We start from the raw sequence: 27942 nt of genomic DNA, 5'->3' as shown, positions 1-27942 counted from the left end.
AATGTCTCTGCTTTTGAATATGCTATCTAGATTGGTCATAACTTTCCTTCCAAGGAGTAAGCGTCTTTTAATTTCATGGCTGCAGTCACCATCTGCAGTGATTTTGGAGCCCAGAAAAATAAAGTCTGACACTGTTTCCACTGTTTCCCCATCTATTTCCCATGAAGTGATGGGACCAGATGCCATGATCTTCGTTTTCTGAACGTTGAGCTTTAAGCCAACTTTTTTACTCTCCACTTTCACTTTCATCAAGAGGCTTTTTAGTTCCTCTTCACTTTCCGCCATAAGGGTGGTGTCATCTGCATATCTGAGGTTATTGATATTTCTCCTGGCAATCTTGATTCCAGCTTGTATTTCTTCCAGCCCAGCGTTTCTCATGATGTACTCTGCATATAAGTTAAATAAACAGGGTGACAATATACAGCCTTGACGTGCTCCTTTTCCTATTTGGAACCAGTCTGTTGTTCCATGTCCAGTTCTAACTGTTGCTTCCTGACCTGCATACAAATTTCTCAAGAGGCAGATCAGGTGGTCTGGTATTCCCATCTCTTTCAGAATTTTCCACAGAGAATTCAATGAGTATATGTGTGTGTATACATAATTAAATATCTGTGTGTCTCCTTGGAGAATTAAACTGACGCTATATCCCCTGTCTCCAGAAAAATTCATGAACACAAAAAATTTAGCCAACTCTTTTCAAGGAATTTCTGGACTTCCTAAAACTAAACTGAAGTCACAAGTGAAGTCACTCAGTTGCGTCCAACTCTTTGCGACCCCATGGACTGTAGCCCACCAGGCTCCTCCATCCATGGAATTTTCTAGGCACGAGTACTGGAGTGGGTTGCCATTTCCTTCTCCAGGGGATCTTCCCGACCCAGGGATTGGACCCGGGTCTCCCGCACTGGGGGCAGACGCTTAACCGTCTGAGCCACCAGGGAATCCCAAAACTATAAACATCCTAATAAAGAGTTCTATTATCTAAGGGAGGAAACCCTGTGCTGAATGTCCCTTTTGTGCTAAAATTTTTATTATATTTTTATCACCTAAAGGGAAACTGTAAATCAAATCTGAGTGTTGTCAGTACCGCACAGTGAATATTTATGCTCACTGAAAAAGTAGTGGGAATGTCAGTCCCTCAGTCGTGTCCGACTCTAGCGACCCCGTGGACTGCAGCCCGCCAGGCTCCTCTGTCCACGGAATTCTCCAGACAAGACTACGGGAGTGGGTTGCCATTTCCTTCTCCAGGGGATCTTCCCGACCCAGGGATTGAACCCTGGTCTCCCCCCGCATTACAGGCAGATTCTTTACCTTCTGAGCTACCAGAGAAGCCTAGGATTTCTAAGCTCAGTTAATAATACGCCAAATGATAAAAGGTCAGGTACAATAAAAGGTTCTGTATAATTATTATAGTTCATAGTAACGGGGTTTGCTATGTAGCAACAGGAGGGACATTTATACGGACGTGTATTAATTTACTTCTAAGCTTAACTCCGTATGAGGAGTAGTTTTTCATTCCTCACTTGTGCAGGGTGGAGATGTACTTTTTTCTTTCAGTTTGTTTTTCCAGACCTATTTGGAGCAGTCAAAATAGGAAAACCACCACACCGGTCCTAAAATTCACTTCCTCCATCCGTTTTCTGTACTCTGCTCCAGGTTTGATGAGTATAACTTTCTAAACATGTAATTTATTTTTATTTTTATTTTAGTCTAAATGTCCCTTCAAAAATACCAGGGGAAAACATTTTTAGGTTAGCTAAGAAAACAAACACGTTGAAACGACACCCAAAATGTTCAGAAAGAATTGGTGTTTCTAGTGTATTTTGACAGTGAGCCCAAATGCAACATGCTGAGACCGAATTTTTATTCATCTTAGGTGTGTTAATTTCTTCAAGAAAAAGACAAAGAGGACAACTGAGTCCAACTTTTATGTCAGAGCTAAATGTTTGTTGTCTTAAAAGATAATTTCAGGGTAGACACTCTACTGCCTTTTCCCCCAGGTTTTTAATTGCTATTTATAGCCATCCTGGGCAGAGCCAGTGGAAATGCCAATAATGGTGCAGACGAGGCAAAAGATGAGAAGAAGAACGAGTGCTGAGCTCAGCCCCATGCATGCGCCGTAGACAGGCTTTCCTGCCGTCATGACCTCCTGGAGGCTTTGGTAGAACTGACAGCTTAGGGTTCATCAGGTTCCATTTTGATCCTTACTCTGAGAGCATGACTTGGTTCTGTACAGATCCAAGGGGAGAAAATGGTTTTCTTTTGATTCAAAAATATGATCCATTTTACCAGCTCTTCAAGGCCAAGCGTTATTCCTGCTCCATGAACAGATGAGTGGGGACCCATAGGAATGAATGGGGGGTAATACTGACCGAGTGAGTGAGTGAGAGAACAAATCAGTTTGTTCCATCTGGTTTCAGAACTTGTTCATTGAGATTGCGTTTCATTCGCTGGGTCTTTAACTACACAGACCTTGAGTCAGCCCAGCGCTCTGCCTTCTTGGGGTCATGGGAAGAATCTGTGTCTTGGACACCTTAGCCCAGCTACAGGTCAGAGTTGAAATCTCTGTTCTATTCATTATATGTATTATCGTCATCTCCTAGAACTTGAAGCGTGTTTATCATATATATTTGGCTAACTTTCTTCCAGATGGTTCTCCAGTCTCATTTTCCCCATTGCATTGTGTAGTTCTTTTGTGAATGCACTTAACTAGACTTGTATGTGAATAAATGACATTATCAACCCATTGGTGGTTGTCAGTAACTTCCTTCTCATCTCATGATTACTAGTGCTTTTCTCTTGCAAGCCTTCTGAACCCTGCTGGGCCCCCAGTTGCTAAGCATTTTCACTGTACTCTGTCTAACTTCATCAGGATCTTCTAACCTCCCTAACCCAGGCAGTGAATTGGGCTCATTCACACTGGGCTTGTAGAATTGCGAGATGGACACTATGAAATGTATTGGTGGGCTATTTAAATCCTTTCCCTTCCTAAAAGGTTACAAGGCCAGATCTTTGAAATTAAGGGTTTTGTTTTTAAACCCATTAGGCCAACGTGGGGACTAAAACTTGAAAATTGCACATTAGAACATTGGCAGGGTGCTGGATTCACATCACACACGTGGCTATGGATCAGGGAGCAAAACATGGATTTTAGACTTATACAAAAAAGCTCACTTTGCATTCAGAATAGAAGAAAACATCAATTATAACAGAGACAAAAATCCCACAGAAACTCAGTTTATGCTATTTGGTTAACATTATCTCAAAGATAAATTAACCCTTTCCCAAAACTTCTCAAAAACAGTCTATTTACCAAGAATACCTAATGAAAGGGTTGTTTCTTTTGACCCTTAAGTTTTTGGAAGAAGGCACCTGATTGGTATATTTTCCTTTGTCCCGATGCCCAGCCAACCGCCAGCAGCAGTGCAGTGACCTCTGGTGACAAGCCTGGTTGATTTCAGACCCTCTTTTCACGTTATCACTTGTACGTGTGTCTCCTTATGTGCAAAAAAGAAGTACACGTGGATGAAGGTTGCAGAGGGTGCAGGCAGCCCCAGGATTTGAGGACTCACGTATAAAGAGAGGGCGTGAAGGGAAACCTGTAGGACAGTGAAGCCGGGAGAAAGGACCCCACAGAGGACCCAGTTTACAGTCGCGTGTCAAACTGTGACTCTGCGTCTCACCGTACAAGGCGAGGGTTCCCCCCGGCCTCGGGCTGGGGTGTGGGCCTTTTCTCCCTGAATGCCAAGAATGGCAAAGAGGAAGCCAAGTGCCTTGCCACAGAGTTCTGCAAGGCTAGGTCAAAGGTGGAAAACAACGGATCAAAATAGAAGTAGGGCCCAGCTACTGCTTACTACTTCCGGGTAGCAATTAATACCCCGCTTGTCACGCAGCAGGCACTGTTCCGAGCTCTTTGCTGTATTATTGTATCTCCTTTAAAACCAGGTTCTGGAACTTCTGTGGTGGTCCAGGGGTTGAGACTTTGCCTTCCGATGCAGGGGGATAAAGGGCTCAATCCCCGGTTGGGGAGCTGGGATCCCACATGCCTCATGGCCAAGAAGCCAAAATGTAGAACAGAGGCAGTGTTGTAACAAATTCAGTAAAGACTTTGAAGACATGGTCCACATTAAAAAAAAAAAAAAATCTTGAGAAAACCAAGTTCCTGAGTGCTGCCCCGTCTGCTAGCTGTTGATTAGCTCCATGATTTATTCATTCCTACAGCACGTACGACGTGCCAGGCCCACACTGCTTTAAGCATATTACATATGACTCATTTAATCCTCACACGAACGTCGTGCGGCAGTACTGTCACTAATCCCACTTTACAGATGAGCAAACTGAGGCCCGAGATGCATTTAGCACCTTGCCCCAGATCATGCTGTAGGAAGTGGCTGAGCCGTGATGACACCGGTGCGCTGTCAGCCACCACGACAGGCTTCTTCTCAGGTGCTGATGCTCACTGACTATAATTATAGTCCGGCTGCTGGTTATAGGAGTTTGGTCACTGTAATCACAAAGTAAACACTGAAAAATATAAAAGGATGTAAACAGATAACCTCTGCTGTCCTCAAAAGATCAAATTTTAGATAGGGTTAAAATTACTTTGATGATGTTCATTGATATCTAGGGCTTCCTGGATGGCTCAGTGGTAAAGAATCCGCCTTCCAGTGCAGAAGATACGGTTCGATTTTGGTCACCTGTGTCATGGGAGGAAGAAAGAGCGGGGGTCCGAAAATCTGAATCTGAATTTGAATCTCATCTCTACCATCAACTAGTGGATTGGTCCAGGCCACTTTTTTTTTTTTTAATTGAAGTATAGTTGCTTTAGGGGCTTCCCTGGTGGCTCAGTCAGGAGAGAATCCGCCTGAAATGCAGGAGACCGCTTGCAGCACCAGAGACTCGGGTTCGATCTCTGGGTCGGGAAGATCCCCTGGAGGAGGAAATGGCAAAACCCACTCCAGTGTTCTTGCCTGGAGAATTCGATGCACAGAGGAGCATGGCGGGCTACAGTCCACGGGGTTGCAAAAGAGTCAGACACGACTTAGAGACTAAACAGCAATTGCAACAGTTGGTATCTATCTGTAAACCAAAAGGCGATTCTTTGTCTGCATTTAATGGAGAAAGCAGACCCTGGGGCGCTTGACAACTCAAAGAAACCCCTGTGGAATCGGCTGGGGCTTGCGTGTCACAAGCATTATCAGGTGCCCAGAGACCTGCAGGGCCCCTGGCAGGATCTAAGATCAGGCGTGGGAGTCTCTCCAAGACCATAAACCGGAGCTTCAGAACCAGAGGCTGTGATTCAGTGCTGTTGGGCCAATAAGCAGCTCTAATCAAAAGCAGTTAAGCCCCCAGAATAAAGACTCAAGGCCACTGAGGCAGAGACTTACCTGAGGTGGTCCAGTGGTTAAGACTCTGCCTTCAAATGCAGGGATTCGGGGTCAATCCCTGGTCTGGGAATTAAGGTCCCACATGCTGAGGGGTGTGGGAGAAAACAAATAGGCCACGGGGCTGCCAGGGTGCAGGGTGCCATGTTACTTGTGTTCAGCTGTTGCGTGTGGCCCATCCCTTGGGTTTGGACATAGTAGAGAAAGAGCAGTAACCATTGGTCAGCTGTGTTTCTAGACACTTCCCTCCAGGTTCCTTTCTTCTTCCCATGGAAGATGTGCAGACCACCTAAAAACCCCTGCCGTTCCGGGAAGACTTTATCCTTAACAGAAGATAAGGGAACCTGTAGAAATTCATGCTACAGAGGCCAAATTAATTTACCAGTGAGTGGAGCGGTCTCCTTTTCCTTCCAGCTGGAAACAGATCAGAAGCTTCAAGGCATTAGAAAATGCAAGCTACATAACAAAATTCTGAGTCCAAGCCTCTCGTGGAGTTTTGGCTCTTGATGTTAACGATGAATGATTGTAACCCAGGTGTGACTCTCAGTGCAGAGTTGGCAGTCTTTATTAGAATGGCAGCCAGCTGCAACAGTGACCTCTAAGAATATGGAAATAGACCCTCCAGGGCCACCATTTCTCAACTCAGCGTTTGACTTGGGCAGCTCGTCCCAGTACTGAAAGGGTAGCAGCCGCAGGAAGAAAGGCTGGCTTGCTGCCTGACGCCTGTGGTCCAAGGACACGCAGGGGCTCTTAGCAGCAAAGGACATGAGGATGTCCTTGAAGAGCCCTCTAGTCGGCCCAGCTGCCTCTAGGCAGGACCATCTCACCATTTCAGACAGATGAGAAGCATCCTGACACAGACCTCCAGAGGAGGGACGCCAGGGAGCCAGCGTGGGACAGGGAAGCCTGGCATGCTACAGTCCATGGGGTCGCAAAGAGGCAGGCGTGACCGAGCGACTTAGCGGCAGCAAACGAGGGGAGCAACTCCAAGCTCCCTCTGTCAGCTCTCACTTTAGCGAAACGGTCTTGGGTAGCAAGGCTGTTCCTGCGGCAAGGACAGGAGCCTATCCTAGAAAGTTACGTGATTTAAAAATGTTACAGATGGGTGGATGGATGGATACAGATAGATGATGATGGAGAAAGAGAGAGAGATAAATAAACAGATGATGGAGAGGAGAGGGAGAGACAGACCGAAAGGGTGAGGATGGGTGATTGTGAAAGACGGCCAGAGCCCCAGCAGGGAGACACGTGAGAAGCGCCTATTAAAGAACTGTTTGCCAATGAATCCACCAAACCCCGTGCAAAACAGACGCCCCCTTCTGTCACGTTCCTGACGCACTGTCCACATGCCTCTGACATGGCACCATATCATGTCGCGGCATTAGGATTTGGTAGCTGATGGTCTGCGTGGCTGGAGCGTGAGCTCCTATCTCATTCTTGTCTGTAGTCTTAGCATCTAGCCCAGTGTCTGGCTCCATGGAAGGAAGGAAGGAAAAAAGAAAAGAGGGAGGGAAGTGGGTCAACCGAGAGGATGAATAAACTTCCATCCTTAAAGGAGTGGATCGCTGCTGATGCGGCAGTCGTGAGTGCTTTCCTACCCAGACCTAGCCTATCTGATGTTCTGTTTCCCCTCAGCCAGTGGTGAGCTGTCACACTCAAAGTCAACATGATGATGGATGACTTGCCTGGCGTTGGAAGGGTTTGTTGATACTTACCCCCATTTAATACCTTTCTAAGGAATGCTGATTCACCGGGATGCTGTCTGTCTTGAAATAATCTCCCCCCTGTGTTTCATTAGAGTTCCGTGTTTGCATGTGTATATCTTCCGTAGCCCTGGGGTATGGTCTCAGCTAGTGACAGCTGGTGTGACACCTGGTAAGGTATCGTCTCGGCCCGTGGTCACGAGCGAACCTTACACAGATGTCCTCGGGCAGCGCGTTTCCTCTTGTTGAGGGTGTTCTGTGTCCTCTGATACGCTGCCCTTGACACACGATGGCTGATGAAAGTCATGGGGGTGAGGGTCCCGGCTCCAAAGGCTGCTGTGGGAAGTCAGCGGAGAGGCCACGGAGTCCAGCTGGTTCTTGAGGTCTGCTGGCAGTCCCGGGACCCAGGGAGCCCGGGAAGGGCGCCGTGGGGGGCGTGGGGGCATCGGGGCTGGCGGGGGCCTGGAGGCGTCCTCGGGGGGGCGAGGAGGGGACAGCGCCATGATGGGACCTCACTGCAGCCCACCTGCCCGGGGTCGCGCTGCCGAGCCCCCCCGGAAACGAGCCCCCAGGGTGTGGTCCTGCCTGGGCCCCCAGCCGCTGACCTGGCGGGAGTGACGTCCTTCTGCCTGCATCCAAGCCCTCGCGTCTTTCCAGGCTCAGTCTAAGGTTGGTTTGGGCAGGTTTCTCCTCCTCCACGGGGTCTCCTTCTCCTTCCCTTGGAGCCCTCTCTCGGGCAGCCCCTGCAGTCCTTTGGTCCCCATGACGTCTCTCCGGGACCTTGTCCCCAGCAGCCTCCCAAGCCCCAAGCAGCTGCCAGGCTCACAGCCCCTCCCGGGGAGCGCGGCCCGCGGCGGCTTCTCACACCGACGCTGGGGCCCCATGGACCTGCACCCTGGCCGTCCTGGATTCTGGATTGGGGCACGTGGTTTAACAGAGGACGATGGACTTGCTCTGCGGTAGACAGCACAGCTTGGCAAGAGACCTGGCGCAAGCCCTCTGCCCGTCTGGGGCACTTCGTTGTTTTCATTCTCAAATGATATACTTTTTTTTCATACCAAACGGTACAAAGAGGAAAACTCAAGTGGTCCACAATTTCACCACCCAGATTATTATTCAACATGTTAAAACAGGGCAAAAAAAAATGTCAGTTGTCTTATTCACATGCTCTATTTTGTTCATTTGTACGTTAATTTTTAGACTGTTGCTATTCATAGATCAGTACGTCTGTTTCAGAGATTAGGAACTCTTTAAGTTTTAAAAATCAAGTTTCTTATGTAAATCCCCAGTTTTTAACTGGTTTTATTTCAGTTGGGAACAGCATTATAAAGATTACAAAGAACAGTTAAGTTCCCAGGTTATCTAAAAAGGACTATTTAACTCAAAATATATCTTTCCCATAATAAACACTATGGGCACCCTGGTTTATGCCGATGATTGACTCAGTTAGAGCTTCCCTGGGAGTCATCTGTGTTCTGTAACCTTGTCGTATAGTTTGACTGTTATCCGCACTTTCCCTGGGGCCAAGGTCTTTTCTATTCCTTTGCTAGACCCGAAGGCCCTCTAGTCCAGCATCTCACCTAATCCTGCCTTTCTTCCCGCTGCCGCAGTTCCCTTCTCCAGGGGATCTTTCTAACCCAGGGATTGATCCTGTGTCTCCTGCATTGCAGGCAGATTCTTTACCGTCTGAGCACCACGGAAGCCTGTACCTGGCTCTTGGCATTCTGTAAATGTTTGTCGAGCAGGAACATGTGAAACACACCTGGCCTGATGCCTTCACCCAAGGAATAAATTATTCCCACGGCTTCTTTTCAGCTTGTGAAGACCATGAGGCTGAGTGAGACTGGGGATCAGCAGGGTCTCCTGCGTTACTGACCACTGAGATCCCGGCCACTGAGCAGGGCGGTAGAGACAGGGGACCAGTTGGCCAAGGCTGTAGTTGGAGGGATAAACACAGGTGATTCTTGAGGGCTCCCCAGGCCTGAGAGTTCTGAGGCTTGGGGCCTAGGAGATGGGGATAAAACTGTCCCAGAACAATGAAGACGGAGCCAGAGACGTAAAAAGTGACAGCAATGAGTCCAGGGAGAGGGATAGAGAAACACACAGACAGAATTATAGCAAATATGTTCGTCCAAACAAGACAGCTTCTGCCAGAGCTGGTCGGCCCCTAATGCCCATCTCCTCCTCCTGGTTGTAAATCCCTCGCGAGCAGGGCTCACGGCTTGTTTGCCTGGGGGCTGTTCAGGGCCTGCCAGGGCCGGGAGGGGGCCTGCCACACAGCAGCTCCCAGGAACGGTTTAGAACCTGAACTGAGTTGATAAAGGAGGATTTCACCGCCTGTTTTGACAGCATATCCAGGGCTCCCATGGTTTCCATCGCCTGGAATATTATGAAGTGCTGTCCTTAAATCTAACTGTACTTTCCTGATACAGTTTAAGTCCATTTCCTCTCAATGGCTTGCAATGCACGGATGATTTTTCAGCCATTCGGGAAGAAGGAATGCTGTGTATAAAGCCTGGATTCAATAAAACCAGATTTTTAAAAAAAATAGCTCTTAGCATCTTCTACTACAGACACTGGTCTGGGCAGGGCTTTTTATTTTATTGAATCCAGCTGAATTGCTTGACTACATTAATAATGGGGCTTCATTTCCAACCAGTGGCTCACAGTCTTTCCCCCTAAAAGCCTTATGGTACTTAAGCAACTGCTAATACATGAATAATTGCTGGTGGCATCATTTCCTGCCATGATTTGACCACCACGATGAGGTTTTTCTTCTTGAACCTAATCTGGGGTTTTCAAGCAGGCCATGTGTGGGCCTGCAAGATCATACTGAAAATGCAGTAAACAGATCTAACAGCAGCTATGATTTGGGTTGTATTAGGTTTCTTTATGTGGAGAAATTAAGGATTTGGGGGTGATTCTGGTGGGTGGATAGTCACATTGGCCTGAAGGGGATGCTCCCTCAAGGTGGCCCAGAGGTTTGAACCTAGTATTTCTGCTAAGCATGGTCAGAGCCGTTCTGCAGGGTCCCTGGGATGGACTGGGAGATTTTACTCCCTTTACTTTAAAGATGCTCTTTTGCTCTTTCAGGACTTCCCTGGTGGCCCAGTAGTTAAGAATCTGCCTTGCAATGCAGGAGACTCGGATCTGATCCCTGGTTGGGAACTAAATGGTGTGTGTGTGCTTAGAATCTGCCTTGCAATGCAGGAGACTCGGATCTGATCCCTGGTTGGGAACTAAATGGTGTGTGTGTGCTTAGTCATCAGTCACGTACAACTTTTTGCGACCCCCATGGACTGTAGCCCACCAGGCTCCTCTGTCCGTGGGATTCTCCAGCCAGGAATACGGGAGTGGGTTGCCATTTCCTTCTCCAGGGGAATCTTCTCAACCCAGGGATCAAACCGGCGTCTCTTATGTCTCTCGCATCGGCAGGCGGGTTTTTTTTTTTTTTACCACTAACACCACTTGGGCTTCCCTGGTGGCTCAGCTGGTAAAGAACCCGCCTGCAACGTGGGAAACCCCGGTTCAGTCCCTGGGTTGGGAAGATCCCTTGGAGAAGGGAAAGGCAACCCATTCCAGTGTTCTGGCTTAGAGAATTCCATGGACTGTATAGCCCATGGGGTCGCAAAGAGTCAGATACAGCTGAGTGGCTTTCACTTACTTTTGGGAGCTAAGGGGCTTCCCTGCTAGCTCAGACAGTAAAGAATCCGCCTGCAATGGAGGAGACCTGGGTTCAATCCCTGGGTCAGGAAGATCCCCTGGAGAAGGGAATGGCAACCCACTCTAATATTCTTGCCTGGAGAATTCCATGGACAGAGGAGCCTGGTGTCCGTGGGGTCACGAAGACTTGGAGAAGATTGAGTGACTAACACTTTGACCTTCTCTTTCTTGGGATCTAAGACCCCACGTGCTGCAGAGCAACCAAGCCTGCATGCCGCAACTAGAGAGTCCATGCCCCAAAGCGAAGGCCCTGACACAGCCAAGTAAAGAATAAACCAACGTGCAAAGAGATGCTATTTATTTAGCTCCCATAGAACCACGCTTCTCTTTTTAAAAGTTTCCCTGCAGGATGATACTTAACCATCACTTGAGTGATGTTAGTATACCTAACTGGGGCAACAGAGAAGGCAATGACACCCACTCCAGTGCTCTTGCCTGGAGAGTCCCATGGACGGAGGAGCCTGGTGGGCTCCAGTCCATGGGGTCACTAAGAGTTGGGCACGACTGAGCAACTTCACTTTCACTTTTCACTTTCATGCATTGGAGAAGGAAATGGCAACCCACTCCAGTGTTCTTGCCTGGAGAATCCCAGGGACAGAGGAGCCTAGTGGGCTGCCATCTATGGGGTCGCACAGAGTCAGACATGACTGAAGCGACTTAGCAGCAGCAGCAACTGGGGCAAGATACCCGTGTAGAAGACAGATACCTCAAACATACTTGTTAATGGGAATTCAGCATAGCACCTAGGAGCGCAGCCTGGAGTCTCACGACCTGAGCTTGAATCCAGCCATGGATCCACTTTCCAACCATGTGGCTTTATATGAGTCACCTATTCTGCCTCAGTCTTCTCCTGTGAGAAGCGGGGTTCTAACAGTATCTGCTGCCTCTAGATAAACTGGCGTTTGCTAAATGCTTGGATGCATGCTTGGGCACAGTGCTCTGGAGTACCTGTTATGCTGATGTTTGTCATTTTGTTGAAGATTCGGGGCATTTGTTCCTCTCCACATGGCCTCCACTTAGGACGCATAGTGAAGTTGACCTCCCAGCTGAGGGTTTAAGGTGGGGTAAGACCTCACATATAATACTTTTTTGGCCAAAATAAAGTATTTCTTTTAACTGGGAACTTTGCATGCCCATTGCTGTGGGGTTCAGTACTGTGGGGATAAATGGGAACAAAAAGCAGGATGCCCCTCCTCAAAGACTCTGCAGTCCAACTGGACAAACGTGACTGTCTGGCCTCAAGTGGAGCTGGAGGGCAGACAGGTGACGTGTGGTAGGCCTTCCAGAGATGGAGGCACTTACGCCAGCTGGCCTGGGTGGCCAAGCCAGGCTCCTGGAAGGATGATCCGAGTTTGGAAACAGGGTGCAGACTTGCGGGATGGAGGTGGTAAGGTGACAGGGAGTTGGGTGGTGGAGGCAGGGGTGAAGCGTGTTGGGGGGCTCGGAGGGGGCGGGTGGGAATCTGGGGGACGGGTTCGGCTCGGTGAGGAAGCAGCGAGGGCAGGCCCAGGCCGAGGGCGAACCGCACAGTGAGCGCAGACAGCACCGGGAAGTCAAGCGAGAGAGGCCAGACTGCGGAGGTCTTCACAGAGCAGGCAAATGAGTGTTCAGACGTGGTTGTCTAGAGAAAAGGAAGTGAGAAGGAGCTCTCTGCAGGCTCTCTGCGAGCTTGGCAGCTGTGTCTCCCGAGGCCCTTCCCGCAGCGTCCCCACTCCGGGCCCTGCGCATCCTCCAGTGACAAAGACGAGCTGGAGGCATTAGGCTTTTCCCCCGACGTGAGTTACCAGCCACCACAGACCCCAGGAACACTCTTCTGTTTTAGGAAAGGCCGTGGTGGCTTGCTTGGAGGTGGTGAGGCTGCGGTCTCTACTTTTTTACGTCTGAAATCTCGACTAGGACGCAGAGAGAGGGTGCTGCTTGCTCAGGTGAACGCTCGTCGTCCTGCGTCTTCCTGGGCTTTGCTCAGAGCTCCATGATCATCTGCTCATGCGAAGGAAGTTTACTGGCCCGTCTGCCCCGCTCTTGCCTCCTCCGGTCTTGTCTTTGCTCTTGTTGGAAGCTGTGTTTTGTTTCCTCCTCATGGGCCCATTCCAGCCTTGAGTGGGGAGCGGGCGGTCCCCAGCAGCTCATCTGTATCATCGCTCAGTGCCTGTGAAGTAGAGGGAAATAAACAGCACGTGGGAGGGGGAGTCTGTGTTCTAAGAACTGCTTCGGTTTACACATCTATAGATACACTCACCCAGCACCGCGGGTCACATGCACTGGCTGGTGAAGCTGAGCATGAGTCACTTTTAAATTACTCATAGAGAAAGAAATATGTTTCTAAAAGCCAAGCACCGTTGGCTTCCACATGAAGCCGGGGGAGTGAACAGGCAGCCTCATAAAGCCCTCAGGCCTCCCGTGACAGCTGGCGTGCATGGTGCATCTGGTGGGAAGAGTGAGTCTCTGGCCTGAGAGCTCGCTGCCCTGTGCTGGAGCTGCGGCTGAGCCTCTCCGCCAGCGGGACCCCCACCCTGGAGCAGGGGTGCTGGGATCGGTTCCACGTTTGGCCAGTCTTTCTCATACAGTCTCACTTCGGCACAACGGCTCTTGTCTTCCTCATACAGTCTCACTTCGGCACAACGACTCCAGTCTTCCTCATACAGTCTCACTTCGGCACAACAACTCCAGTCTTCCTCATACAGTCTCACTTCGGCACAACGACTGTTGTCTTCCTCATACAGTCTCACTTCGGCACAACGACTCCAGTCTTCCTCATACAGTCTCACTTCGGCACAACGACTCCAGTCTTCCTCATACAGTCTCACTTCGGCACAACGGCTCCTGTCTTCCTCATACAGTCTCACTTCGGCACAACGGCTCCTGTCTTCCTCATACAGTCTCACTTCGGCACAACGGCTCCTGTCTTCCTCATACAGTCTCACTTCGGCACAACGGCTCCTGTCTTCCTCATACAGTCTCACTTCGGCACAACGGCTCTTGTCTTCCTCATACAGTCTCACTTCGGCACAACGACTCCAGTCTTCCTCATACAGTCTCACTTCGGCACAACGACTCCAGTCTTCCTCATACAGTCTCACTTCGGCACAACGGCTCTTGTCTTCCTCATACAGTCTCACTTCGGCACAACGGCTCTTGTCTTCCTCATACAGTCTCACTTCGGCACAACGACTCCAGTCTTCCTCATACAGTCTCACTTCGGCACAACGGCTCTTGTCTTCCTCATACAGTCTCACTTCGGCACAACGGCTCTTGTCTTCCTCATACAGTCTCACTTCGGCACAATGGCTCCTGTCTTCCTCATACAGTCTCACTTCGGCACAACGACTGTTGTCTTCCTCATACAGTCTCACTTCGGCACAACGGCTCTTGTCTTCCTCATACAGTCTCACTTCGGCACAATGGCTCCTGTCTTCCTCATACAGTCTCACTTCGGCACAACGACTGTTGTCTTCCTCATACAGTCTCACTTCGGCACAACGGCTCCAGTCTTCCTCATACAGTCTCACTTCGGCACAACGGCTCCTGTCTTCCTCATACAGTCTCACTTCGGCACAACGACTGTTGTCTTCATCATACAGTCTCACTTCGGCACAACGGCTCTTGTCTTTCTCATACAGTCTCACTTCGGCACAACGACTCCAGTCTTCCTCATACAGTCTCACTTCGGCACAACGACTGTTGTCTTCCTCATACAGTCTCACTTCGGCACAACGGCTCCTGTCTTCCTCATACAGTCTCACTTCGGCACAACGGCTCCTGTCTTCCTCATACAGTCTCACTTCGGCACAACGGCTCTTGTCTTTCTCATACAGTCTCACTTCGGCACAACGACTCCAGTCTTCCTCATACAGTCTCACTTCGGCACAACGACTCCAGTCTTCCTCATACAGTCTCACTTCGGCACAACGACTGTTGTCTTCCTCATACAGTCTCACTTCGGCACAATGACTCCAGTCTTCCTCATACAGTCTCACTTCGGCACAACGATTCCAGTCTTCCTCATACAGTCTCACTTCGGCACAACGACTGTTGTCTTCCTCATACAGTCTCACTTCGGCACAACGACTCCAGTCTTCCTCATACAGTCTCACTTCGGCACAACGACTGTTGTCTTCCTCATACAGTCTCACTTCGGCACAACGGCTCCAGTCTTCCTCATACAGTCTCACTTCAGCACAACGACTCCAGTCTTTCTCATACAGTCTCACTTCGGCACAACGACTCCAGTCTTCCTCATACAGTCTCACTTCGGCACAACGACTCCAGTCTTCCTCATACAGTCTCACTTCGGCACAACGACTCCAGTCTTCCTCATACAGTCTCACTTCGGCACAACGACTCCAGTCTTCCTCATACAGTCTCACTTCAGCACAACGACTGTTGTCTTCCTCATACAGTCTCACTTTGGCACAACGGCTCTTCGATTTTTTTTGAGACTGTTGCTGTTGTCGTCGTTGTGGACCATTTTTAACGTCTTTATTGAACTGGTTGCAATTCTTCTGTTTTATGTTTGGGGCTTTGGCTTTGAGGCACCTGTTCTCTCTGACCAGGGATGGAAGCTGCAGCCCTTGCTTTGGAAGGTGAAGTCTTCATGCCTGGACCACCAGGGAAGTCCCAAGAACGCGTGTGTATCTACACATATGGCTTGGAGGATGAGGACTCGAGATGTTGTGACGGCCTCTGCTGAACATCAGTATGAGTCTGCCACGGGCACACCGGTGTCCCCTCCCTCCTAAAGCCTCTCCCAGCCCCCTCCCCACCAGTCCCTCCAGGCTGTCACCGAGCACCGGTGAGAACTCTTGATTGAGGCCTTCAGTAACAGTCAGATGGTGGAGACCAAGCATCTGAGCCTGAATTATGGAGCAGTGTTTCGGCTGGACAAGAGGTCAGGTCTGGAGGGGCCAAGGAGAGGAGGTCTGTGAGGGTCTTGGAGGACAGGAACCTCAGCGGAGCCGTGAAGGAGAAGGAATTCCATCCCAAGCAAGGTGGAAAAACCATCTGAGCAAAAAGAGCACTTCAGAGACAAAGGCTGCCCCTCATTGGCTCCGTTGGGAGTCTCAACTTTTTTGACACACGCAAAAAATAGAGAAGACGAGAGAACAATCACCAAGGGAGGCCAAGGCACTGCTTGCTAAATTAGCCCAAAGGAGGGATTTCACCAAATGCAAATTGAACAAAGAACAATATGTGTGACTCAAAATATCCGTTATGCTCTTATATGAGAGGATGTGAGGCAGGGAGGTGACCTTTGAAAGGTTTTAAAGTTGTAAACTTTTGTAACCACATTGTTTTGATTGCTGGAAGATTTAAGAAAGGATTACCTCGGGGTACCATTTTGGAAAAGTGATTTAGAAAAAAAAAAACAAAACACCTGCTTTCTGCATAGTGTGTTAGGACTTTTTTTAACTCTGTTTTTGCTTTGAAGGCGTCCGATTCAAATGTCCATGAAGCAGCTCCGCCCTTCGTGAGAAACGAGACTAGAGGTGCGGCTCCTGCTTCGTCTGGTCTTCTGCCCCTGGCCTCTCTGCCAGAATTCGGGTTCAGTGGGTCGGGGCACCCCTCCACGCTCCCCAAAGGAAGTGCCTTTGGCCTTGTTTCTTCTCCCAGCCCCGCCCCCGCCCTTGCCAGTAGGGCTGCAGCCTCGAAAAACAGAGTCTCTGTCCCTCACCCTGAATTGGTGACTCCGGGCCAGACATTCCCCTGAAGTCTCCTCGGAAGTTTGGGAAACAGGAAATGTGGAGAAAATGTCTAATTTGCCCGGTCATGTGAACTCCTCTTTCGATGTTGCAATAGAATTTTGGAAAAGAGTGCTCAGAGCCGTGGTCGCACCCTCCCTGTCAGAGAGAGTCTCTGCTCCTTTGAGAATATGGTCGATTTGACTATCCCGCCTCAACTTCCCTCTTTCTAAACACGTTCACCCCGATGCCTGAAGAACAGAACCAGAAAAGAAACGTTCTGGGTCTCCAGTGGCACGGTCAGGTTGCCAGCAGGGCTGCTGAGAAGGGCCCACGTGCTATTGTCCCTGAAAAGTCCCTTGGCATCTCTTACAAACGCCCATCCCTGCCAGCGTGTCCGTGCAGGCTCACCTCGCGTCTCCGGAACCTTCACAAGCTATGTCTGCAGTAAATGATTGATGATGAGGCTGGCTTCCCACACATTTGGCTCTGATCATCTCCATGCTGAAACATTCAGATGCAAATAATTTTCAAACTGAAATGGCTTCAAGGGATCTTTCCGGGAGGATGGAAAAGCGTCCGTATCTTCAGAGGGGAGTGGCTTCCGCTTTTAGTCCAGATCCATCCAACTGTATACACACACACAAATGTTCATTTTTCTATAGGTAAATTACACCTCTAGGAAAATGTTTAAGATTAATAAAGTGGCTTGGGTGTGGAAAAAATAAAAAGTGGACATGATGTAAATGACTCCACTGAAAGGGATTTCAAAAACATTAAGAGCTGGCCAGTAGAAACTAAGAACTATACGTGGGCAGTCTCCCCTCCCCACCCCACCGCCCCGTGCGGGAAATCTTTGCAAGGTGAGCAGGTTCAGCCCAGCTCGTAGAAGCTACAGCTGCTTATGTGCATGCGTCTGTGTTTTCATATGTGGTTTGTTATCTTGATGTCCATTTTTGTTTGGCTTATTTCCCTATTCAATTGGATTTTTTTCTTCTATTTCCTGAATCTGACTCCCCCACAGTACCAGATATCCCAGGCCTTATGGAAAACAAATGCCCAAGAAATGTCCCCTCATCCCCTGGGATGGTGTCCTTCCCCACGCTCTGGAACAATCTACTGAAATGAGCCAGTGCATGTTGGCCTCCAATGCTTGTGTAAAAATGGAAAGTGAAAGGAGAAACATATACACTTGCAGTTTTCAGAAAATTCCCAGCTATGTCAGTTTCTGAAAAAAAAAAAAAAAAAAAGAATCCATTTCAGAACTTTTACTTGGGGAAACTATTTTTGCCCCACAAGAAAAACAAAACATGTGCTCAGTAAGTAGTGATATTTATTTAAAAGTAAGAAAACAGCGTTCACGACTCTGAATGAATGTGGGTGAGGGGCAAAGCTTCCCTTTGCTTTCTCTCTCTCTTCTCTTCTCTTTATGGCCGCTCAGAAGAACAGGTGTGGAAATTCCCACAAGTGTCAACTCTGTCCGTTTACACGTTTGTATACGGAGTTTCATGTGTTTTTTTTTTTTTCCTTCTGACAAGTCAGACTTTTTGTCATCATCTCATCTTGAAACTAGAGAGGAAGGGAATGGAAGAGCGAATTGCTAATATGAGAGGCTTCTGGAAATTCCCCTTTTATGGTACACGAGTCTTTCTTAAGAATAGTTCTCTTTCAGTTGTGCTTTGTGATTTTGGTGAAAATCACTTGCCCAGCCCTACCTCTGTTTTGTTTAAGTCTGACTTGATGCCAGCTCTCTTTAGTTTATTTTCCTCAGCTCTCTTTAGAATCAGGGGCTGAAGAAGGCGGGGCAGAGGATAACTTGATTTTCACTGCCTGGGAGAAAAGAACCCAACTGAGGTACTTAAAAAAAAAAATCACCTGAGTATAAACCTATCTTCACATGGTCTTAGATCATGGATTCATCCCGTATCTCATAACCTGAATGACCTCACGCAAACTGAATGACCCACGACTGCCCGGATGCTGCCGGCAGCTTTATAAAGCACTCCTGGCATCTTGCGTGTTGATGAAGACTGATTGGTTTCAGTTACAACCTGGTTGTAGGGAAGCTGACTGACCTGTTTCCAAGTCAGTACAATACAAGGTGATTCTCAAGCAAAAAAGCTTTTTTCCCACACCGCTTCGGAGGATGCCTTCTTGAAGATGGATGCGGGTCTTGGACCCTGGGGCTAGAAGCCGGTGTGCCCACAGGTGGAAGGGCCCCTGGAGGGAGGAACGGATCTCACTGTCCCCTGAGTGGCTGGCAGACCGCCTGGGGGGCTTGGAGGGCCCCCGCGGCGAGGGGACTGAGGCCTGGAATGTAGGAGAGTGTGTGACAGCCAGTCCGAGGCCTGGGCTACCGGGAATATGCTAATTAGCGAGATGCCTGCGAGGGCCGGGTCACCAGGCGGCCAGGTAAACAGTATCGGGTTATTTCTGCGTTGGCCGAGGGAGGCAGTGGCTAAGTGCCTCCTGTCCAGTTGTTCTTGGCAGTTACTTATTAATTGCACCTCAAGGCACTACCAGGGTAGACTTGAAAAACGCTCCTCCAGGAATCCTCTGCCCTCCTTCCCCCGGCGTCCTCGTGACCCGCTCCTGCAGCGGGGGAACCAGGGGCACCTCTACCTGGGCACCTTTCTGAGGACAGCTAGCCTCCCAGGGCCCTGGGGGGGCCACAGCCTGCTCCCACCCCAATCCCAGGACCCCTGGACTCTAGGCCAGGTGAGGTGAGACCCGGTCAGAGCTTTTCTTATGAAATCTCTTGACCTCTGAGTTTCTTTTTCCTGCTACGTTGAGCCCCAAATATGTTTGTTTTCTTTCTAATTTTGGCTTTTGAAAGAAAAAAAGAATGGGTACAGTGTAAAAGTTTTCTCGTATCCAGATTGGAAATTCCCTGGTCACCCTGAAACCAGGCAGGTGCAGTTTGTATCTCTGTCAATAAACAGTGTGTACTTGGCCTGACCACCTCTGGTGGCCTCGGTGGGCCCCGGGATGGGGTTCGAGAAGAGCCAAGATGCCCTGCGTCAGAAGCTGGGCCTGCCTCTTGCTCTTCTTTTTTTCTTTTTGATCTTCTGATTGAGACCACATAGTGTTCTCTTCACGGTATTTTGATGACATATGACGTATAAACACAGGTGTGACCTTTACGCCGTACACGGTGTTACCATTATAACGAGTGAGGGAAGATACAGTCAGCTGAGTTCAAGGTGAAAGCCGGAAGCAGCCAGTACTAATTTTCACTGAAAACAGCATCGCAGAGCCAGCTGGGGGAGCCCCTCTGGGGGCTCTGTTCAGTTGCCTCTTCTGTTGTTTTACGGACCAACCCCACCCAGGTGAGGGATTTCCATGGGATACGCCGTCTCTCACAGTCCAGACGTATTGGGTGACACTCACTGAGGGCCCCTTGTGCCCTGGGGCCACCCTTTACATCATGAGGCGTCTGGTCCTGTCGTCCATGCTGGCTGACATTTCACTTCTCTGGGACTCCGTTTTCTTGCTTCCTTTGTCTTCTTCCTAACCCCAGTTGAGGACTTGGTTCCTTGAGGATAAAACCGTCAGAGCCACAATTAATGTAATTGTTTACTTGTGTGAAGGCTTTATTTATTAACAGCTTCAGGACTGTCTGTGTGTCGGAGGGTGGGCTCCAGCTTGGGCTCACGTGAGTCGCCGCTGTGTCTTTTTCTCACCAAGCAGCCAGCGCAGGGAAGAGAAAATGGAGGAGAAGACGGCTGGCCGACCATCAGGGTTCGCTCCTCCAGCCCTGAGCTGCCTCTGGGCAAGCGCTCTGACCCGCGGCTCCGGGTGTCCAAGACATGGGGAGGTTAGGACTGCAGGCGAAGAGCCCCTTGCGGTTCCGAAACCCACAGGTTGGCAGTTCCTGAGCAGAACGGGAGAGGGCCTCCCAGGCCTTGTTTCTCTTTCTGGACGTTCAGGCGGACGGGGCGAGCACAGGGGGCATTCTTGCAGCGTCAGGTCGGGCGAGGTGCAGGGGAACGCCCAGCCTGGCGTCTGGGGGAGCCCCCAGGGCTGGGCGGCAGGGCTTCCCGGAGGGCGAGCCTGCCTCCCAGGGCCCAGTGGCAAGGTCGGCCGGTGTCTCTGTTGTCCCGAGGAGGCTGGGGCTTCTCCTGGAGTCCAGTGCGTGAAGGCCAGGGGCTCTGCTGGAAATCCCGTCTCAGCACAGGTTTACCTGGAGTGGCCCACGCCCGCGGCCTAGTCGCGTTCGGTGAGCTGAAAGCGCTGGGCTGTTTGAATGGAAAAGTTGAATGGACGAGCCCTCTGCTGCCCGAGGGCCTTGCCGTCCACTCTTCGTCCTCCCCTCTGTCCGCAGCCGCCCCCCATCTAACTGAGTGAATGCTCACTGAGGCGTTCAGGGCAACAGGCTTCTGGGCCCCCTCGGGGAGACCCGCGGGCAGGCCGGGCAGGAGAACCGGAGGCCCGGCCGTGCTCAGCGCCCTTTCTCCGTCCCATCGATGGTCCACACCAGGGCCTGGGAGACCCCCGGTGGTGACCTCCGACCTGAGAGAGAAAGTGGAGGGGGGCGCTGAGGGCAGAAAAGAGAGGCTGTGACGAGCACTCCAGGGACAGAAAGGAGAGGGCTCCGCAGGCCCGGGTGGGTGTCCCGCCCGCCAGCAGGCCCCCTGCCCGCCCTCTGCTCCGTCGCGCCGACAGGGGGCAGCAGAGGCGCGGGCGGAGCGCCTCTCGGACGCCCCCTCCCCGGCCCCGCTGCCGCCCGCCCGCAGGCCCGCCCCGCCCCGCTCCGCCGCCGCGCCAGCCTGGCTGTGTGTGGCTTCCTGACCCATCTGATACCATCAGCCTCGTGGGCGGCTTCTCAGCCTCTCCAGTGAGGGCGCCTCGCCGCTTCAGGCGGAGCGTCGGTCCCTCGAGGCGGGAGCTGTGCTCGGTCCCGTGGCCCCAGGCCGCAGGGCCCCGTTCAGCCCTCTGTGGGTGGAGAGGCCTGCCCTCCACGCCCCGTCCGAGGGACCCGCTGGGGAAAGTTGTCTCAAGGCCGCTCTCACTCCAGCCCTGCGAGCCAGTGGCGCCATGCCCTCGTCTCTGTAGATGAATAAACGTGCTCAGAGGGACTGGACATCTCAGGCAGAGTCTTAGAGCTACGACGTCGTAGACTCGGAAGTCCGCCTCAGCGCTCTAGACTCAACCACATACCACGCGGGCCCAGCTCCAGACAGTCCTGAGATGCTTCGTGTGTCAAGAGTCCATCTTCCTGGAGCATGGCACAGTCTTTACGGATTGAGCTGTTTCAATTGTCTTGATTCCAATTTATTTATTTATTCATCCCACAGATCCTTTCACAGCTTTTACCCGGTGCCAGGCGCCGTCGGAACCTGGTGAATAAGGTGAATGAGATGCAGGCCCTGCCCTTGGGGAGAGGAGGCACATGAGGGCTCACCAGGGGGCGGTGATGGGCAGGATGAGAAGTGGGCATGGTAGGGAGGTGGTGGGGCTTGGTCAAGAAAGGCTTCGTAGAAGAGGTGGTGTTTGAGCAGTCTTTTTTTTCTTTTGCATCTTCTTTTAAAGAATTGTAATTGGAGAAGAGTTGCTTTACAATGTTGTGTTGGTTTCCGCTGTACACCAACGTGAACTGGCCGGAGCACACGTGTCCCTTCCCGCGCGCGCCTCCCTGCTGCGCGCGGGCCTCCCACCTCTCGGTTGCCGCAGAGCGCTGACCGCCTCCCCGTGTGAGCAGCCGTTCCCCACCAGCGAGCTGTTGCCTCTCGGTGCTGCTCCCCCAGTTCGCCCCAGCCTCCCCGACCCCGCGGGGCCCACCGGTCCATCCTCTGCGTCTGGGCAGAGTCCTGAGGAGCATGGCAATGCAGTGTGAGCCGGGGTCAGCTGAAAGGCCGGGCTTTGGGCTGATGCTTCCAGCAGCACAGGGAGCTGAAGGCGGCAGACGGGCTTGCGGAGAGGTGGGGCTGAGGGCGTCAGCGGGGCCAGCTCAGTGTGGACGGGAAGCCGCTCAGGGCCTGGGAATGAGAGAGAAGGGTGCAGTTGCTCTGCTGTTTGAGGGGCACTCCCTGGCAGCAGCACCCGGAGCAGGCTGGAGGGACGAGGCGAGGCGGGGAGCACTAGAGCGAGGCAGCGGGGCTGAGGGGTCAGCAGTGGTGAGCCGAGGAAGAGGAGGTGGCCTCGGCGCAGGCGGCGGTGGGCGGGAGCAGAGAGGGGGAAGGTCACTTGCGGGCTTCTAGCGGGGCTATGGCTTCAGAGGAGCTGACAGGGTTTCTAAAGGCAGATTGAGGAAAGCTTAATGAGCTCCCTTTGGGGATTGCTGGGCTTGAAGTCACTGAGATATGTGGATATATTTGATTCTAAATTAGGATTTACTTGGAAAAGACCCTGATGGGGAAAGATTGAAGGCAGGAGGAGAAGGAGATGACGAAAACGAGATGGTTGGATGGCATCACCGACTCAATGGACATTGGTTTGAGCAAACTCCGGGAGTTGGTGATGGACAGGGAGGCCTGGTGTGCTGCAGTCCATGGGGTCGCAAAGAGTCAGACACGACTGAGCGACTGAACAACAACAATTTAGGATTAGGGGCTCATAAGAAATTTGGGAGCCATCAGCCTACAAGCCTGTTAGCAAGGTTGTAGCTGACTTGTTAGGAAGGATGTGAGGTGTCAGCTCCTTGGGGAAGGTATGTGCCCATCTCCATAAATCTTGTGATATAGTGTTGCATTGTCTTTTGTCCCAAAACCAGACTTAGTCCCTAAACTCCAATTGCCCAGAATTGGAAGGTTCAGGTGTGTGACGAAGGAGTGGTTTTCATCCTTTTGGTACCAGTAAAAGTTACATGAATATCTCTAGCATATGTATTCAGGTTTCCTCTTTCCAGAGCCACTCATGATTTTTAAATATTGTCTTATGGAAGGTTCATCTACCCTGACTGTGTCCGCTGTCCATCCACCTCTGGACCTGCCATTGACTTTTTGAAGTAGCTGGCTCTCATAGAATATTCCAGGTGGGGACCTCATGGCTGAGGAAAAATCAGAAGTTTTTTCTGTTGGGGTGGAAATGCCAGCTTGATGAGGACGGGCTAGCCCTTCTGCACTGAGGTCGGGAAGGCATAGCTGTTTCTGACTCCACAGCTCTTGCAGGCTTGGGTCTGATGGCTCAGAGGTATCGAGTCTAGTTTGAGTGGTTTTTTCAAGAACTTCCCTTGACTAATGATGTTAAGGGAATATTAATAAGATCCTCAAATCAAAAACTACAAATCCTGCAAAAAGAACTTTACCAGCTTCAAGCTTTCCACACGGCTTTTTTCATATTTGCATTTCCTATCACTTCTTTGAAAGAAGAGGAAAATTGAGACCTCTGACAGTTAAGCGGAAAGATGAGGGGAGTAGACGCATTCACAATGGCTGATGGCAGTGCCTACGCTAAAATGCTTCCAGAAGTCATTTATTCTGATGACAACACTCGAACTAGAGCCTTCTTTTCTGTATTTTATGAATTAAGACATGGAGGCTCCGAGACGTTGAAGATCTCATCTCCCAAGTTAGATTGAAGCATTCCGGGGGAAGAAAAGAGAACAACAAGCTCACCCGACTCGTTGACACGGCTGGGGGTTTGCAGAGTTGAGGTCGCAGTCCAGTTCTGTCTCCTCTGACGTGTGTGCTCTGTCCTTAGCATCACGCCGCCTCCGGGGGGCAAAGGGTGGAGTGCAGAATCAGAGGCCAAGTGAAATAGGTTTTCAGGTGACAGAGTGACAGGTGGTGGATCTTCATGCAGCTGGACTGGATGCCAGTTCTGAGCTAGCCTAGCTGTGGATAGAACTGGCATCTCGTGGTATTGGATGAGAGCTGGCATCCAGGCAGAACCATGTTCCATGGGTGTGCTAGCCTCCCGTACCCACGGCCAAAGGCACCGTGGTCAGACTGTGTGTGCTCATCGCCTTCAGTCGAGTCCGACTCTTTGTGACCCCGTGGACTGCAGCCCACCGGACTCCTCTGTCCATGGGATCCTCCCACAGAGAGAATCCCATACCCTCCAGGGGATCTTCCTGACCCAGGGATTGGACCCATGTCCCCTATGTCTCCTGCATTGCAGGCAGATTCTTTACAGCTGAACCACCGGGGAAGCCCTCCATGGTCAGATACGTAGGTAGAAAACACTGAAATTGAAGACTGATGAGGCATTTTCCCCTGATCACCTACCATCCTGATACAGTGGGTGTCCTAGAATTTCACCAGACCCACATAACTGTATCTTCCAATCCCACACTGGATTCTACTGCCATATTTTAAATGGACAACCAACAAGGACCTACTGTAGAGCGCATGGAACTCTGCTCAATGTGAGGGGCAGCCTGGATGGGAGGGGAGTTTGGGGGAGAAGGGATACATGTACACGCATGGCTGAGTCCCTTCGCTGTTCACCTGAAACTGTCACAACATGGTAATCAGTTATATCCCAAACAAAAGCTTTTTACATTAAAAAAAGCTGTAGGCGCTGACAGTCGGCTTCTAAGTTACTACCTTTTGCCTCCTGGGAACACTTTTTACACTTCATCATTAACATTTAGGAGTAGCGCTCTATAAATAAGTTGGCCGGTTAGGTTGACAAAAGCTGGTAATACCAGTGCTAGGAGATTAAAGAAGAGATCTGGCCATCAGGATCCCTTCTGCCTTCACATGACTTGACAAGTGAAATCTCAGGCTTTTGGACTAACTTGGGGAAAGGTTTTGACGAATTAATGAAAAAATCTTTCATTTTAAAATTTCTTGAAAGAGGTGTGTTTTTAAACTTTCAAATACTAGAATTGGGCACACAGAGTGTTGCCAAGCGGCAGGTCTGCTGAGCAAAGTGACCACATCAAAACAGCAGGCTCGGTCTGGCGTGTTGTTTCTTCGCCCATAGCAGTTATATCTCTTTGGTGTCAAATGCATGTTTTTAAAAATCTTGAACAGTGTTTTCTCTTAGTTAAATAAACAAACTCCTTGATGGCTATTTATAACTATTGGTTAGTGAGTCTCTCATAAGCCCCACCAGGCAGTTAGAACGTGAAGTGGATGTTTTGCAGGTTGGCTGTGGAGTAAAGACCGCCTGTTTTGATCAGAGCCTCTGTATCGCCCAAAGTTCTGAATTAGTATTTCTCAGATTCTCGCCAAGAGCTCTGCTGCCAGCCACCGTAGATAGTATACATCGGGAGCAGCGACTGTGTCTCCTCCTAGCTGTGTGGGAGCCTGGCCTTGGGGATTCACCAGCGGGCCCATTTCACTCTATTTTCCAGCTCGTTTGTCCAAGGGCTCAAGGCACCACTGAAAACCTTCCTATCACAGAGAGCCAGTGTTTGAGGGGCATTTGGTTTCAACTTGCTTGTGTTTGAACACTCATATTTATAATCATGCTAATCTCTGAGGCACTCAGATCACATTAAGAGCTTTATCTAAGGCTGCCAAGGAAATGAGCGTGTATCCACAGGGCTGGGAAGGAGGAGAACTTGGGTTGGGCCTCCAGAAATGGAACAGGCTGTGACGTCCATTTCAACTATCCTTTCCAGGAGCTTTTTGTTTGGAAAGCTAAGCGGCCCGGAGTCGCTCGTGGACATGGATCCCCTCCCTCCACTCTCACGCGGGGCTCCCGCACGGAGGCCCCTGGGCCTGGATGGCCTGCAGACCCCGGCCCCTCCTCTGTGAGCCCACTCAAGGGCCACGTGGCCATGACACGCCTGCCCCAGGGCCGCCTTCTCATGCACCCCCTCCTGCCTTCCCGCACACTTGTCTGCAACCGGGTGGGAGGAACGGCGCTTCTCCCCCAAGTCCACCTCAGAGCTGAGGTCCTACTGGCCTCCGAGCTGATGCCCGGGAAATCCTGTAGGACAGACGGTCAGGCACTTGGGATGGCAGAGGGGTGAGCCACAAGGGGAAGCAGCTTAGGGTCAGGACAGATACTGTCAGGGCAGGGAAGGGAATTTTGGGGGGAAGTCTGAACAGATTCATTTGACCCATCTACTAGGCTAATTTATAGAAAATGCACAAGAAAGGGGAAAATTCCCTTTGAGCAGCGAGCGAGGTGAAAGAGAAGCAGGGGGTGTCCCTCATCTCATTACAGAAGAGGAAACCGAGATGACTTCTCGAGTCGTTTATTGAAACCACCATGAGGGCTCAGTGTAGGCAGGTTGAAAAGAGGCCCATTTGCCTTCTCAGTGGAGACGTGGCTTAGGACTTTTTGAAGAATATTGCCTGTTCAATTAGAAGAACATGACAAGAGTCACCCAGTGGAGGTTGGAGAATTCATCTCCATTCTCGAAACCTTGGTAATGCCTTCCTAGGCAGCAAATTTTATGTTGCATTCCAGCATTCCAAGGACATTTACTGCCAGAAGTTTTAAGAAAACATGCTTACTAAGCTTCAGGGTTTTTAGGAATCCCATCTGGGTCTACTTGTTTATCCCTACGTGGAGACTGTTGGTGTATCAACCTAAAACACCTCACTAGAAGCCTGGGCAGAGCCTGGTTCTAGAATTTGTGCCAGGCTGTGGGGGTTCAGGAAAGGCTCAGTAGTGTAGTTTCATAGCTTGGGAAGACTGTGCCTTGAGACAAGCTAGATGGGAGCAAAGACAGATGCAAAGAGAAGGTGAAAGGATGGCACATTAAGAGATACAAGGGAAGGACAAAGAGTAGACGTACAGAGCAATAAAAGAAGAAACAGGAATTCCTTGGTGGCCCAGTGGTTAGGTGCTTTTGCTGCTCTGGGCCCAGATTCAACCCCTGGTCAGAGAACTAACATCCTGCAAGTCATGTGGTACTGCCAAAAAAAAAATAAAAAATAAAAAACTCATTATAACGGGCAGTGGACAGGAAAGCGATGCCTCTCTTCTCCTCTGAGCCTGCTAGACCGGCCACTGCTAGCAGATGAGGGCAGAGAGCTTTCTGTGGAATCCACTCTTGAAAAGGACAGAACCCTTAGGAATCTTTCTACCAGACCTCTGTGTCTTCCACTTTCAGGCTGACTCCAGCCAAGTGCAGAAAAATCACATCTGGACAAAGGAAATTTGTCTTCTCAAATCTAAAAGCCTTATGTCAAGAGAATCCTTACTATAGAGAAAGCTATGGAGCTGAACACTGAACTTGATTCCAACCAAAAACTAGATAAAAGAAATCAATATTATTCACGCCATCTCCTTCCTTCCTCACTGCTAACCCTCGGCCAGGCCCCTCTAATAATAACAGTGTTATTTTTCATGCCTGAAAGGAAAATCAGAGATTCCATCAAGAGAAGGGCTTTTAAAGGAAGCCTGTGATACTGCAATATTATTTGGACTCTCCCTCTAAATAATGAATGATTCCAATTTCTCTTAGTATGGGTTGAGGGTGGCAGAATTAAATCTCACTGGGTTAGAAATAAGTCAAAGCCCCCTAATGTCAGCCAACATTTATGATAGAAGTGAGCTTGATTTTTTGTCTCATAATTGTTAAATGATGTCTCTTTTTCAAAGAGACAG

At 50.2% G+C, this 27942-nt stretch overlaps 1 protein-coding gene and 1 long non-coding RNA gene across 2 annotated transcripts in view; one reads left to right on the top strand and one right to left on the bottom strand.

Annotated features, from left to right (window-relative positions):
- The window catches only part of BCL2 (BCL2 apoptosis regulator), a 192163-nt gene that overhangs the window by 144225 nt on the left and 19996 nt on the right, over nt 1-27942 (top strand). The window lies entirely within an intron of this gene.
- LOC147346418 (uncharacterized) lies at nt 11089-17033 on the bottom strand. The gene is made up of 2 exons (XR_015154182.1): nt 16897-17033; nt 11089-12956 (listed from the first exon to the last, which is right to left on the bottom strand). It is a non-coding gene; the product is annotated as an uncharacterized LOC147346418 (long non-coding RNA).

This window comes from Bos grunniens, chromosome 24, assembly GCF_055505025.1.
Source record: "Bos grunniens cultivar Pamir isolate PY7600 chromosome 24, Bosgru_T2T1.0, whole genome shotgun sequence".
Lineage (NCBI taxonomy): Eukaryota > Metazoa > Chordata > Mammalia > Artiodactyla > Bovidae > Bos > Bos grunniens.
The sequence above is the reverse complement of the archived record's forward strand: the minus strand, read 5'-3'. Positions and strand labels throughout refer to the sequence as shown.